The sequence below is a fragment of the Puma concolor genome, chromosome C2, assembly GCF_028749965.1.
Source record: "Puma concolor isolate L17-30 chromosome C2, mPumCon1.1.hap2, whole genome shotgun sequence".
NCBI classification, from domain to species: Eukaryota; Metazoa; Chordata; class Mammalia; order Carnivora; family Felidae; genus Puma; species Puma concolor.
In genome coordinates, this window is record NC_141675.1 from 125,200,035 (window position 1) to 125,216,036 (window position 16,002).

The 16,002-nt window shown below is 35.5% G+C and overlaps 1 long non-coding RNA gene across 1 annotated transcript in view; it reads right to left on the reverse strand.

Annotated features, from left to right (window-relative positions):
• Nucleotides 1-1,567: 1,567 nt before the first annotated feature.
• LOC147577525 (uncharacterized) overlaps nt 1,568-16,002 on the reverse strand; it is a 38,879-nt gene continuing 24,444 nt past the window's right edge. The window contains exon 4 of the long non-coding RNA XR_015255851.1: nt 1,568-2,195. This is a non-coding gene — a long non-coding RNA (uncharacterized LOC147577525). The remainder of the gene's footprint in view (nt 2,196-16,002) is intronic.

Consider the following 16,002-nt stretch of genomic DNA (forward strand, 5'->3'; position numbering starts at 1 on the left):
CTCTCTCTCTCTCTCCTGGAGTCTGCTTCGGATTCTGTGTCTCTGTCTCTCTCTGTCCCTCCCCTGTTTATTCTCTCTCTCTCTCTCTCTCTCTCTCTCTCTCTCTCTCCTGGAGTCTGCTTCGGATTCTGTGTCTCTGTCTCTCTCTGTCCCTCCCCTGTTTATTCTCTCTCTCTCTCTCTCTCTCTCAAAAAGAAATAAACATTAAAAAATTTTTAAGTTAAAAATAAAAAATAAATAAAATAAATTTTCTTTATGTAATGGACTAAGCAAAACAGCAGCTGCTATATTCTGTCTCTTCCTAGTCTGCACTTTATATTTTATTCTATTTTCTTAATATCTCATTCCTCCTCAGTCCAGTCATTCTTAGAAGTATTAGCTGAGCCTATAAAAAGCATGAAGAACTATTAAAGCAAAGATAATGTGTGACGTATCTTATACTTCACCTCCTATATGTATGCTAAACATAATTTCATTATTATATTTACACACAATATATTTCCTGAGTTGTGTTATCAGTTGTGTTCAGTGGGTAACTTCCCTTTGTCTTATGTAAATAAGCCATATTCATTGTTTTGAGCCACTTTAATAATATCTCTCCTAAAGATAGTTAATAATATTACTTAGGAGTTCCCCAGCATTTTTCATTTTGGGAGGTTTTGGAAAGCTTTCTGTAATATCCAGAGGTCTCTTCCATTTTATTAGGAATTGCGCCAGGGTTTCTATTATATATTCAGTTACATCTGCTACTTCCACACATTTGGGATACCAGGAACACAGATGTTCTTGGCTCCCAGCCATCTCCAGCCTTGTTTCCTCTGCAAGTAAATTTTTCATTACACATTTATCAAAGCGTGTTACTTCCTGGTTGGTCCTCATCGTTAGAGCTAGATCAGCCATATCATAGTAATTTTCCTTTTAGCTCTTTCTCCTCTCCTCTAGTCTATCACAAGTGACCAAAGACCCTCAAATTTCACCTCAAAGAAGACTAGAGCTGAGCAGAGGCAACTTCAGTTCTAAAATGAAAGGATTCAATGGAAATGACAGCAGTAGTTTCAGGAAATGTGAAGCCCAAAATACTAGGAAGAAGAAATGAAATAACTAATGCTGATATTCATTTTGCAACATCAAGAGATGTAATTGTCTTTAAATTGTCAAACTTAGGAGATAATTCAGTATTTCCAATACTTAAATCACCTGGAAATACTACAATTACTGATTCCAAGCCCTACCCTAGATATCCTAAATCCAAATTTCAAGGAGAAAATTAGAAATGTGTACTTTCAAATAATTTTTATGATCGGAATATTGAGAAACATAGTGGTATTTAAATATTTATTGGCAGCACAGAAGCGATTAAAAAGATACTCAATATTTCAGTCTTAAAAATGGAGTTATGATGACTACCTGGGATGATACACAGAGAAAATACAGATAATGTAAACAAAGGAGAGTAGCTACTGTAGGTAGACAGTTTTTTACTTGGAGATAAGTCTTAAGATGTGTTTTTTTTTTTTTTTTTTGCTTATTTTTTTTTCACATCATATCAAATGAAAGATTGACTGGAAACACAATAAGAGGGGTGAAAGAATTCTTCATAGAGTTTTCTTAGGAAGGAAAAGAAAACCCAAGGGAAAAGAATCAGAATGTCCTTACACTTGAGTGAGCAAACCCTGCTGATCAATAAGCTTGTTCCACAGAAGACTAAAACTTCCCTCCACAGGACGCCTCCCTGCAGGGGCAGGTAAATGGGGCTAAACACAATGGGTGGGGGTTTCTATGAAAGGACCAGAGGTGGGATACACAGGGAGTCAAACTCAGAGGAGGAAAATCTGTTTCTTTAATCCTTTTCAAAATACTTTTCAGTTGAAAGAAAACCAAAATCACAATATTCTGATCCTTCTCTCTCTCTTGAAATTAATAATATTATTTATTATGGTCAATGTGAGAATATCAGTCAGCCCCTTAAATTATTTAAATGAAACTATTCCACTTGATTTGGCACTAATGCTCAAATGGTTTTAAGAAGTAATAATAGCTATTGGGGGGATTTTAAATGCAGAGTTAGAAAATCTCTGCTGGTAGGTACCCTGCTTTCTATTAAACAGAGTTATAGAAGCCTGCTGTCCCCATTATAACTGTAACTCACCATGAGGCGCTGAGCCAGTAATATCAGCCCTGCTCCCTGTGGAAATCTGTAGAAAGAAAAAAAAAATTCAAATGTATTTTATATGACTTGGTTGATAGATACATACAGATCTTTCTGGACTCACAGATATAGATAATAGATAGATGATAGATAGATGATTGATAGATAGATAGATAGATAGATAGATAGACAGATAATACATTTTAGTTGTCAGTTTGACATTTGACAGCCCTGGTAAAGTATGCTTTTTACCTACAAACTCTCCAAATCTACTCTCAGCATCTCACAAAGAACAATAATTGTTTATTGATCTAAGTGTTAACAATGTATCGATGAGGTCTAGAAATAAGACTCAAGGGCAATCATTGCCCAGGACAGTAATCTTAAGGTACTTTTCTATTATATATAATATGAAGTTAAATATATATATTTTTGAAATCTCATACGAATTTTTTTATGAACAGATGTTTAAAAACATGGTAAAACTTAGCATGGGTGATCATAAACAAGTTGCCTAACCTCTTCATGCCTCTTTAAAAAAAATAAAAATATCTGTTTGAGAATTCTTAAAATTATAGATATGAAACCACCATGAAAATGCAAAGTGTGCTTATTACTTGCTAGGAAAAAAAGTAAAAGGTAGCTCCTGGAACCATTTTCTATCTATAGGACATATTCAATAAAATGTGTTTTCTGTATTTGAGTAAAGATGATAATAAGAATCAGTTCAATTTTCTCATATCTAGGCCATAAAATATAACTACCAAATACATTACAGGCAAAAAGCTAGATAATATCATATGTGCATATATGATAAGTTTTACAAAAAAGTAAATAAATAAATAATCAATCCCTTTAAGTATGCTGATTGTTTGGTTTGCTATATATGTAGCAATATCATAAATCTATATTCTAATTAATATGGCTTTCCAAACATGCTTTCTTATACCCCTATTTCTGGTAGCAAGACACCGATCTTCTTTTTGTGAGTTGTCCTTCTCCCATCCAATACAGTAGGACAGTCAGTCACTACTACTGGTTGGAATACCTTTCCAACCTAATTGGAATACTTTCTCATAAGATATTTTATGAATTCTGGGGGGAAATACCTTTTCTTTCTGGATTGGGGCTGCCACTAGCCACCTTTCCCATCATATGTAGAGAGATAATCTTTGGCAGGAGAAAATAAGGGCAACACATAGATGCAGAGGCAAGCCAGAAGAGAAAAAAGGGGGAGGGTGAAGAAGACAGAACAAGAAATAATTAGCAAACTGGTGGGGTTTCTGAGTCCAGTCATCCTTAAACACTTCCTGGTTTAAGCCAGTTTGAATTCAGTTTCTTTCTTTAAGTGAAGTTTGGGTTAATCCACATGCGTGTGTGCGCGCGCACACACACACACACACACACACACACACACACCAATCTATATCCACAGATCTGTAGACAAATATGTCTGGATAAATGCATACAAAACAGGTTTTTACCTTCTCAAGACAGAAATTCTCCACAGACCATTTCTTTGAGACTCCTTTTTCCCATTTATCCCCTCTTCCAAAGAAGATCTCTAGATAGATTGCAGTCTTATTCTGGGTTCCAACTGATTAAAAAAAAGAAAAAAAAAAAAACATCAGACTCAAAAATATCTTGAAGCAAAGGACAAAGCACCAACTTCTCAGAGGGTGGTTTCTCCAGCTCTACAACTGTTCCACTGAGAGCCAAACTAGAGAATGGTATCTCCCTTGAAACAAATTACCAAAGAAATGGAAAAGAAGACAAAAGAAAGAGAAGGCATTGAGAAAGAGATGATTGTCAGCTAAGGAGACATCTCATTGAAGACGTCCCTGGATTTCTTTTTATTTTTTTTAATCACCTCTCCACAGGTCAGGGGACAGAAAGGACCAAAGCAGTGTGAGCCAAACACCCAAGCAAAGGAAGAGGTAAGGCTAACAGGATGATTAAGTTCCTGAAGTCCTAAGACATTTCTATGATTACATCAAAATTAAAGTCAAAGTCATATGAAATACCCTTCAGATCTATGTCATAATCCCATTCGGGTGCCTGACAAACCTTAAGAAGCCAAAGTGACAATTACTGATTTACCTTTCTGTGCTGAAAATGGAAGTTGAAAGCTAAGTGGCAACATAAAGCTAAGTACCTCTGAGACTGAGTTTCAAGTTTGGACTAGACAGAAATGACAGAAAATCATTAAGAACAGAAGGCATTAAAAGGTCAGAAATAAATTGTTATCAAGCCCTATTTAACCATTTTATCAGTCAGAATTTTCTTTTTGCTCTCAAGAATGTGGTAGTATTTTCTTATCTCTGGAGATGAATATGATATTATGAGGATTGTTACATACACACTGATATTCAGATTCTGAAAAGGTTCTGTGTAAAAAGACTGTTTGCAACAAAATGGACTTTCAAATAGTTTTTTTTTTTTTTTTCAACGTTTATTTATTTTTGGGACAGAGAGAGACAGAGCATGAACGGGGGAGGGGCAGAGAGAGAGGGAGACACAGAATCAGAAACAGGCTCCAGGCTCTGAGCCATCAGCCCAGAGCCCGACGCGGGGCTCGAACTCACAGACCGCGAGATCGTGACCTGGCTGAAGTCGGACGCTCAACCGACTGCGCCACCCAGGCGCCCTCAAGTAGTTTTTTAAAAATACGTAATTGTCTTGTCTCCATCTGTCTGGAATGTTACTTAGTGTTCAGGTACTGTGAAGTTTATCCTTCATGGAACAGAAAGCCAGCAACGTCTTCATGTGCTTAGATTTCAGTGCAGTTCTAGGTGAAATAGACAGATTAGCCCCAAGTCAGTCCCACAATTAGCAAATCTCACCCCCTCTTTCCCCCTTTTCCTTCTCTTTCCATCCATTTGGCCAAGAGTGGTGATTTGCCATTTCGGAATCAAGAAATCAGGGAAAACTAATGCAGATTATCTCAGAAACAAAATTTTATCTTCAGCTAAATGAGCATGTTAGTGAATCACAATTTCTATACTCTGTACTTAAATTGTAAAAGTAGAAAATGATGGGTTAAGGGATTGAGTACAGGAGAGGAAAGAGCCTTAATCATTTTAGCAATTAGTATGTAATGTCCTAAAGTGATCCACTAATCACTCCACAGCTGGTACACTGATAAAACACAGGGTACAAAAGCATTCCTCAAATGTCATAGTCCAAAGGGATCAACACTTTGAAGAATATGGGAAAAACACAGGGAAGAGGAGAACCTGTAGACCTGCTGTCTGAAACATACAGTAGCCTTGAGTTAACTAATTAAGCAACCTATGGCTTAGTTCATTTTGAATGATATTACATCTTAATGAAAGCAAATTAAGAGTTTCACTATCCTTTTTTAAATTAAAGTTTATTTATTTATTTTGAAAGAAACAGAGACAGAGCAAGTGGGGGAGAGGCAGAGAGAGAGAGGGAGAGAGGGAGAATCTCAAGTGGGCTTCCCACTGTCAGCACAGAGTCCCATGGAGGGCTCGAACCCACAAAGCCATGAGATCATGACCTAAGCCGAAACCGAGTCGGCCGCTTAACCAACTGAGCCACCCAGTCACCCCAAGAGTTTCACTATCTTTAAACAGGATAATATATTTACCAAGAGGAGAGCTTACACTAAATCTTCAAAGGCCTTTTCAAGAATCATTTTAGGTCACGAACAATATTATTTTTCTGGATTTACTTTATCAAAATCTGTATATACTACTTAAATAAACAGTTCCATCTGCAGGTTTTTCATAATCACATGTCCTAATACTTAAGATATCATATCTATGAACCACAAATAAAAGAATTTAAAAAGGAAGGAAAGGAGAGGGGAGGAGAGGAGAGGAGGGGAGAGGAGAGGAGGAAGGAAGGAAGGAAGGAAGGAAGGAAGGAAGGAAGGAAGGAAGGAAGGAGAAAGAAAGAAAGAGAAAGAAAGAAAGAAAGAAAGAGAAAGAAAGAAAGAAAGAAAGAAAGAAAGAAAGAAAGAAAGAAAGAAAGAAAGAAAGAAAGAAAGAAAAAGGGAAAGGAAGAAAAAGGGAAAGGAAGAAAGGAAGGAAAGAAACCACCTGAAAATAACATTCAAGAATTACACTGGAGTTTTTGCTTCATATAACACAAAACATAATGTGCTGCTCAAAGGTAAGAGCTTTTCTTTCAGGAGAAGCTAGTAATTTGAACCCACCCACGGGTTGTTGATGATAATGGTGACTTAAATAGTTATATACCTTTAATTATCTCATGTTTTATTCCTCAGATTCCCACATGAGGATATTTTTTGCTTTGTTATGAATTTGTATGCTAACCTCGCTGCTAGCTTCAACACATTCCTAAAACTACCTGTCTTTCCACCCTACTATATAGTGTAATCAAAAAGAAAAATGTTGGCTGGGCAATAGCTATTTGGTTCAGATGCTGCTTTCCTTTAAATTTAGTAAGAAGGTCTTGGGCCATTTCAGTTTGCTTCATTATCAGAATTGGTATCCATTTACCTATGATTTGTTCTTGACAGTGATCAAATTCAGAGGTACTGCACTGGGTGTACGGTAAGCTGACAATTGTCAAGGCTGTTCCTATGGCCATCGGTGTCTCCTTTTACACTCCCCAGCTGTAGATTGTAAAACCGATTGAAATTATCTAGAAGCCCTGAGGTTATAATGATGTTCATTTATGGAGAGCCTTTATTCAACAACTCAAAGTACTGTGTAGGAAGCCACTGTGACAAAAGCTCCCTTACCAAATCCTAAAGAGTTGTATATGTGCGTGGTTAAATTCAGGCAGAAAATATGTAAGTAATTAATCAATGTGAAGAAATATAGAATGACATTGATTATACCTTCATTTTCAACCCATGACAGACTATTGTTTTATCTTAAATCAGGTTTATTTTTAAAAATGATTAACATATGTGTGTTTATCCACACAGTTTGCCTCACAGGGCTAAGACCAATTCATGGGTGAGCATATTCTTATAGTTCAATTAACCCACCATTCATGCACAAAAGTTAATAGATTCCTATAAAACTTCAACTACTTTATTCCTCCTGTCATCTGAATAAATATTGTGAGTCATTTCTGGAGAGAGGTATTGCTTTCTCCTTTCTTTTTCTGTTTTGCCTGGGGTTGTGCTGCCTGCCTGTGTGCCCCTGTCACTGAAAGGAAAAGAGATACTCACTCTTTTATAAATAAGAACACAGAGTCTTTCTCTTTATATTAGATTATTTTCCAGCTAAATGGATTATTTTGGCCGGGCTAAGTTTAGTAAGAACCAGAATAGCACTAAGTTCATTGATCTTCCGTTACTTTAAAGAAGGAGGGAACAGAAATTCAGAAATGAAGGAGGCAGTTCTCCATTCCATGCATAGAGATTGCAAGAATTGGAGGTGAAGAGGACGCAGCTGCATTTCTTAACTTTTGAATGAAAAGCAATTATGCCAAGAGCCTTCATTTTAGATTGTCAGCATGGGCCTATGTCATACCCATCCTGACACTCCCAAACTGGAGATTTTAAAGGCCTCCTGCCTTTGTCATTGAGACACCTGTCACCAACTACACTGAATCAGCATCTCTAGATGCTGGGAAATACATATTCAACATGAATCTATGTAAGAAGCAACAGTAGGGAGGCTGGAATTCTTCAGAATTCTTAAAGAAAAAAAATGAAAGGAAAAAAAGAAGCTGAAGTTGTAAGGAAATTTTCCACTCCATAAAGCACACTTCTGATTTCATTTTCACTTGTTTGCAATTAAAATAACTTAACCCCAATGTCAAGTTAACAAAGTAAATTTCTATGAAAAATTTTAAAATATATTAACTACAAATATCAGTGGAAGACAGTCTTGGGGGAAATATGGTTTTCTACATGAGATTTGTAAAATATAAAGCTGTTTGAGCATATTATTACAATAAATAGTTCTAAAGTCTTTATTTTTGTTTTAAGATATTATAATAATTAATATGAATGAAATAATTTATCAGTCACAAACTCTGTTCTAGGAAGCCCAGTAAAAGAAAAAAAAAACAACAACTGTATCTTTAGAGTACTGGAAAAATTTTGGTACTCTCTACATGTTAAATCTCATTTTCAAATACATTTATTATTCATTCTTACCCTCTTCATCCTTGCCCTTCTGCTTAGGATCACATCTATGAGTCAATTGCAAAAGCAGTGCTCATTTCCCGCTTGCTCAAGTATATCAAGATATTCAATTTATGATTTCTGAATTCAAAAGAGAGACATCCCCCGGAATTCCAAGTGACACTCAGAAGAACTCAAAATTTTATAGTTCACCAGCTTAGATATCTTTCTGAAGAAAGGCTAAATGATTTCTTTATACCTTATTAGCTATTTGATGGCACATTTACACGAATGTATTCAACGTAAAAAAAATAGTAATTTTATCTAACCAATGGGGTAACAAAATCAAAATGTATCATTTAATATTAACCTTTTCAAGAAGCACTAAATCAAATCTCCTAAAACATATGATTTTATGCATTATTAAAATTAGAAATATGGCAGTATATTTCTCCAATTGTAGCCTATTTTATCTTGACAAATCATAACCAGCCAAAATAATTTAAAAAATAATTTTCTAGAATATTTAAGGAAGGCACTCAAAGGATGCATATTTCCAAAGTAAGTCTAATAACTCTTCATATCTAGTGACAATAACATTATAGTATTAAATCAGGACTTCAGATAAACTCAAAGGAAATGCAGAGAACTTGGAATCCACGTATTTACATAACAAACCCAAGAGGGGAAAAATTAGGGGTAAAAAAAAACTTTGACAGAAGTACTTGCCAATATGTCTTAACATTAAAACTAATAATATTTTATCATGTAGAATTCAATTTTCACCCATTTTCTTCTGGATATAACAACAGTCTATTTATTAATTGACTAAAACACCTATTGGCTCTCATTTGTTTTACTTTTCAACAGAATCTATTTAACTGAAGACATTAATTAGCTTAATGTCCAGTCACCAACCCATGACATATTAGACTTAATACTCTCTGATATTAAACATTCAGCTTTGCATTTCTTTCTGATGAAGGCTTTGAAGCCAAAACTTTCGAGAAAGTACTGGAATTAGCCAAATCAGATATCGTTTTTCCTTTGTCTGTCTTATCCTAGTAGGTAAAAGCACAGGATAGAACATCTGTGCCTCCTTCTCAGGGCCATACTAAAGACTTTCCAAATACTATCTTTAGTTGTATTTAATGAACAGCCCATGACTTACCAAACAATGTACTGACTGAATTAACAATTAAAACTTCAGCTCTTCCGGTTTAGATAGTTAATCAATTAGAAGTCAAGAAATGACCATGCTGGATGTGGATAGATAACACAGCATAAGGCTTTGCAAAGAATCCTGTGAGGTAAGCATTACAAGCTTATTATCTAGATAATGAAATTGTAGATCACAAAATCTTCAGTAAATACTCAGCACTGACATGATTAAAACCCACAACAGTCAAAAACCCAATTTTTCCACCACATGAGTCATCATATTTGCTCAATTTTTACATTTATTGTGTTGATATTGAAACAATCTTCTGCTCTTCTACACTGAAAATAGCATCATAATATAAAATTATCCTTAAAAGAATTTAGGGCACCTAGGTGGCTCAGTCAGTTAAGCATCCAACTCCTGGTTTCAGCTCAGGTCATCATCTCATGGCTTTGTGGATTCGAGTCCCACATAGGGCTCTGAGCTGGTAGTGCAGGACCTGTTTGGGATTCTCTCTCTCTCTCTCTTTCTCTCTCTCTCTCTCTCTCTCGGCCCCTCACTTACTAGTGCTGTCTCCGTGTCTCTCAAAATAAATAAATAAACTTTAAAAACATAATAAAAAATAAAAGAATTTATATCTTTATTTTTAGCATGTGATAGGCAAAATAATTCCCACCCCCAAAGATGTTCACATCCTAATCTCTAAAATCTGTGAATTATTACCTTATATGGTGACAGAAACTTTGCCTCTGCAGATGTGATGACATTAAGGGCCTTGAGATTAGAAGAGTATTCTGGATTGTTCAGGTGGGCTCAATGTGCTTATAAGCTTCCTTATAAGAATGAAACATGAATGTCAGAGCAAGAGAGAGACTCAGAAATGCTACACTGCTGGTTTTGAAAATAGAGGAATGGGGTCATGAGCCAAAAAATGTAGCTGGCCACTAGAAACTGGAGAAAGCAAGGAACCAGATTCTTTCCTAGAATTCTTTCCTAGAGCCACCAGAAGGAATACAGCTCTGCTGATACTTGGATTTTGAACTTCTGACTTCCAGAACTGTCAGATAATAAATTCTTGTTGTCTTCAATCACTATGTTTTGGTAAATTGTTACAACAGTAATAGGAACTACGAATGGTATAGGGCTATTTATAGGACCACCTTCCTGTGGTCTTGGCAGTGCTGAAGCCACCAGAAACTTATGAGCATCGTAATTGGCATCAAAATTCACATTATGAATATAGGGAGAACCTAAGTTTTCTAGTTTGGCTCTCCATGCAGTATTTTGACTCTCCACTCCACTCTATACCACAGAGGCCATTTTGTGCTTTATTGTAATACCATCCCCAGCACATAATACAAGTTGGAATTAACAGTGTGTCAATTATTTAACAAAAGCTTCATCTCTGTGTCAAAAGAGACCAATCATTTCAGTTTTAACTGCTTGGCTTCAGATTGGAGCAACTTTCTCCTTTCTTGCTTTGAAAAGGTCATCATAATTCTATATTAAAATCTTAAAGATCACAAAGCATTTAAAACACTTCCTTGAAAATTTTGAAAACTCCCCAAGACCAGTTAGGTCAATAAAGAATTATCATTTAATATTTGTTAAGCACACACAGTCTGGAAAATATCTTATCAGACAAAGAAACAATTCACATCAGACAAACAATTCATACAAACAATATCATATCGAACAAATAATTCATATCAGACAAACAATTTATATCAGACAAACAAATCATATCAGACAAAGAGACAAACACTAAACAATTTGAAAATAATCCTCACCTATAAGTCCTGGGAAGATATAATTCTAATCGATCACACGTAATGAACCTGCAACTTGATTACAACCAACAAGCCATGATTAAAAAAAAAAAAAAAAAAAAAAAAAGGCCACACTAATCTCTGGTCCTGGTTAAAATGTTGAGGTCTATGATTACACTACAAGAGTCAAAGAACTGAATTATTCTCTGATCCATTTGAAAGAAAGATCAATGTATTGTGATATATACTTCAGTAAGAGCCTTGCAAATTTTATGAAAATAGTTTTCTCATCCTCTGTAATTGTGAATAATCTCTGAATTATTTTGAACAACACACTGTCCTACATGTAATAGGAGATGTAATAATCAATAAGGCCCTTCTTTCAAGGATATCACTACCTGCTAGAAGAGAGGAAAATGTATATGTGTATATCCTTCTATTCTTTCACAGTGCTTCACAGAACATTGCCTTATTTGAATAAGGTTCTTAATACATGACTAATTTTGTAATTATAAAACAAGGCAGATTTTGGTAAATATTTAGTTAGAGGTACAAGCAAAATGCAATATACTAAAAGTTTCCTAATATCTGAAGAATAACTAACTTGTATAATTGGCATTTACTAAATTATAAAACCAAGCTTGGCATTATATAAGTTGCCTAAGGTCAAAAACCTTTTAAAGTCAAAACAAAAGCAAAGAAATTTTTAAAATTTAATGAACTTTTGGCTTGACTTTAAAGGAACCCCCACATGGATGTGGTGACAGGAATTTGCAACCCCACCCTTTCATATCAGAGGAGAATCTAAATCCCAGGAATTAATTTGAGACTCATGCCATTCTCCATCCAACAGAGAAAGCAACCATTAAAAGCTACTGTGGTTCTTTGTGTTGATGCCAGACCCCAAGTGCTCCATTGTACAAGACTGCAGACCCACTGGCAGTGCACAGCTTTGCTAATAGAAGAAATATTCTTTCCTCAATATAGGGTTAGATGATGCTGTATTTAAAAGGAAAAAAAAAGTTTGTAATTCTAAGATTAGTTTTCTTAACAGTTTGTCTAACAGTGAGAACAACGGTGTGAAGGGGGAAAGGAAACATAAAGTTGAAAGATTTACTTTAACCTTCTTCCCTGAGACTGTGACCTAGGAGACTAGGAAGTTGCAAACATACATGCTCACTTAACCAAAGCTGGGAGCCCTGTTAAATCTGTAGGACTCAGGAACAGTATAAGCATTATAGGCTCAAAATCTTAGGAAAGTTAGCATTTTCAGAGAGAAATAATATCAAATTTCAGATGGAGAAACTTGAAAGGGTAAGTAAAGAATATAACAAACTAGAGATCTAGAAAGGAGGGCATGGCAGTCTCCCTTCTTATTAAGATGTATTTGTAAAGATGTATTTGAACTGGATACCAGGTTCAAAGGGAAGCCCCAATTAACTAGAACTTAAGTTTTTTCTCTCCTATGTTATAATTTCCTTAAGAAACTTCCCTGACTACATATACCTGCAGTTTGGTACATTAGTCTTCTGGAGGCTGAATGACAGGGTGAAAAAAATATAAAAGATCTGATCTATCCATTTGCTTCAAGACCCAATCAAGAAGAGCCATTAGTTCACTAAGCGGACTATAGCTTACAAGTACAAGAGATAATCAACAGCATCAAAAAGCAGTCCCAAAGAGCATCAGTGGAGAGACCCATAATCACAGAGGAATATTTTGCATAAGACATATTATGAGATATCTAAGATTAAAATTCTAAATACCTAGCAGATTAAGAGAAGCAACACTGAGAAGGAAACCATTGGTTTATATACATTCAATATCAACATTTTGAAATAGTAACCCACAGGAATTTTTTTTTTTCTTAGAAATGCCTTTTACTATGATCCTTGTGTAGTTAAAATTGGACTTTTTTTTTTTAGGGGACACCTGAGTGGCTCCATTGGTTAAGCGTCTGATTCTAGATTCCAGTACAGGTCGACCTTATAGGAGAGCCAAACTAGAAATACAAAGTGTTGAATCCTAAATTTTTAACTGTCAAAATGGAGATAATCATTTTAAAAGTCTAAAATTTTTATTTCAACATCCAGTTTTCTTATTGAAAGAATTTTTTTTGAGTTCTGAGTGGCTCAAAGATTAAAATGTGCATCTTAAGGAAGAAATATGAATATTAATATGATTTCATTTTCTTACCTAAAAGTATATAAAGTTCAAACAGACTGGAGAAGAGTGTTGAGGTGAAGAAAGCAATGGTAATGCTTGTCTTATTTTTTTAATTAAAGTTAGTTTTTTAAATTCAAATTAGTTAACGTACAGTGTAGTAGTGGTTTCAGGGGTAGAACCCAGGATTCATCACTTACGTATAACACCAAGTGCTCATTCCAACAAGTGCCCTTCTTAAGGCCCATCACCCATTTATCCCGTTCCCCTACCCACCTTCCCTCTAACAACTCCCAGTCTGTTCTCTGTATTTAAGAGTCTCTTATGATTTGCCTCCTTCTGTTTTTATCTTATTTTCCTTTCCTTCCCCTAAGTTCATCTGTTGTGTTTCTTAAATTTCCACATATGAGTGAAATCACATGATAAGGAATGCTTGCCTTTAATGGATCTTGACACATCTCACCTGTAAACCAAGCCAATAAAGTAGGAAAATTAATTCTTGTGTGTTTTCAATGATCTTGTCCTTTTATCATATTGTTAAAGTTAAAATGTCTTTTTGACTTCAGTTTACAATTTCTTGTTTCTTTGGTAATAGCATCCTCTTGATTAAGTTTTGCTTTTATCTTGTGATCAGTTTTCTGGATAGCCCATTCAGTGATCAAACAAATCTTAAAGTAAGGTATCTGAAGGACTAAGGGAAAGCAATTACTATTTTTTTATAATAATGTCTGTACTAACACATGAACACAGATTTATTGATGCTTATTTTTTACACACTAATGAGGCTATGGTAAAAACGTTGCAACTCAAAGGGGGTTATAAGTTATCAAGTTTCTCCCTTTCTTTAGTGCTTGTATTTCTTTTAAGAGCAATAATTTTCATTTCTCAAATTTTGGGAAACGCTGAAAGAAGCAGAGCTGACCACTCTTTCTTCTAAATCACTGTACTTCTTAAGAGGTAGTCAGGGGGCGCCTGGGTGGCGCAGTCGGTTAAGCGTCCGACTTCAGCCAGGTCACCATCTCGCGGTCCGTGAGTTCGAGCCCCGCATCAGGCTCTGGGCTGATGGCTCAGAGCCTGGAGCCTGTTTCGATTCTGTGTCTCCCTCTCTCTCTGCCCCTCCCCTGTTCATGCTCTGTCTCTCTCTGTCCCAAAAATAAATAATAAAAAACGTTGGAAAAAAAAAAAAAAAAAGACATTCCGTAATCTTAAAAAAGAAAAAAAAAAAAAAAAGAGGTAGTCAGAAAACAAAGCTGAAACTGGCTTAAACAACAAAATTAGATACATTTGTTTTCCTGGTTGGAGGTACGGGGAGCCTCAGAAGTGACTTAATTCCATAGCAGGATGATCTTATCAAGAACCAGTTTCTTTCCGTATCATGGATTTGCCTCCTTGAATTGCTGCTTCCCCCTAAGGTTGACTTATCCAGCTCAAAATGGTTACTATGAACTCCCAAGCCTACCTGCTTCTTAATCTAAGCCCATAGAAACGAACAGTTACTTTTAGAAATTCTCTTGAAGACATAGTTTATGTCCTAGAAATCTTTCAGCAAATTGCTGCTCGTGTCTCATTAACCCATAGTGAATCATATACCTTCTCCTGAATCTATGTCTAAGGGATAGTTTTATACTAATGGACTTAGGTTTGAGCCACTTGACCTAACTCTAGATCAAGAGATAAAGCCAATTTTCCTTCAAAAAATCTTAGGCTTTTCGGAAGCTGTATAGGGAATTACCTAGAGACAAAAGAATAGATTTGGGGAAAGAACCACAATGTCCATTATACATACACACCTTTGGTTCCCATCTTGTATATGTTTATGTTTGAAAAGGTTTGTCCCCTACCCCACTCCTCTCCATTACAGTCAGAGTGAAAACTCAAGTTAATAAAATTACTAAGTAAAAACATAACATTTTTGGCATCCAAGAGATTTTTAATAGTATAAATAAGATAAAGTATGAGTATTACAATGAAATGTAAATTAGAGTTAACCATTATTTTTCAAAAGATTTTCAAGACTAAACCTAGATCTAGGGAGTTTTAGAGTTTTGCTTATAGGCTTTGTTTGCCATCCTCCTCAGATAAAAAAGAAATATGTTCTGGAAATTTGCAGAAATTAGGAAGTTAAAATAAAAGTCATCCTAGAGAGCATTAAATTATCCATATTGTGATGTCAGAGAAAATGAATAGTTTAGAACTTTCTATTTATAAAAATGATTCTATTCCTATTAAGATGATTAGACATGTCAGGATATAATCTAGCTGAAGACAGCCTGTATTATCTGGACTATAGTGTTAGCATTCAAGATTGAAGTTATTTGGACAAGTTATTATAAACTTTGGAATAACAGTTATTGGGCTATGCTGATAGATATGATAGATATGATGGGATAAAGGAGAAGAAAAAGAATCAAGGTTGTATCAAGATTTTTTCTTGGATGTTTATGGTATCAAATAGCTGATCTGAGGAATATAGAGTGGAGGGGAAATTGATCAAGAACTCTACCTTGGGGATGCCTTGGGGGGGGCCTGGGTGGCTCAGTCAGTAAAGTGTCTGACTCTTGATTTCAGCTCAGTTCATGATTTCATGGATTCATGGGACCCAGCTCCATGTTAGCTCTGCTCTGAAAACACAGAGCCTGCTTGCAATTCTCTCTCTCCTCTCTTGCCTCTCTGTCTGTCTCTC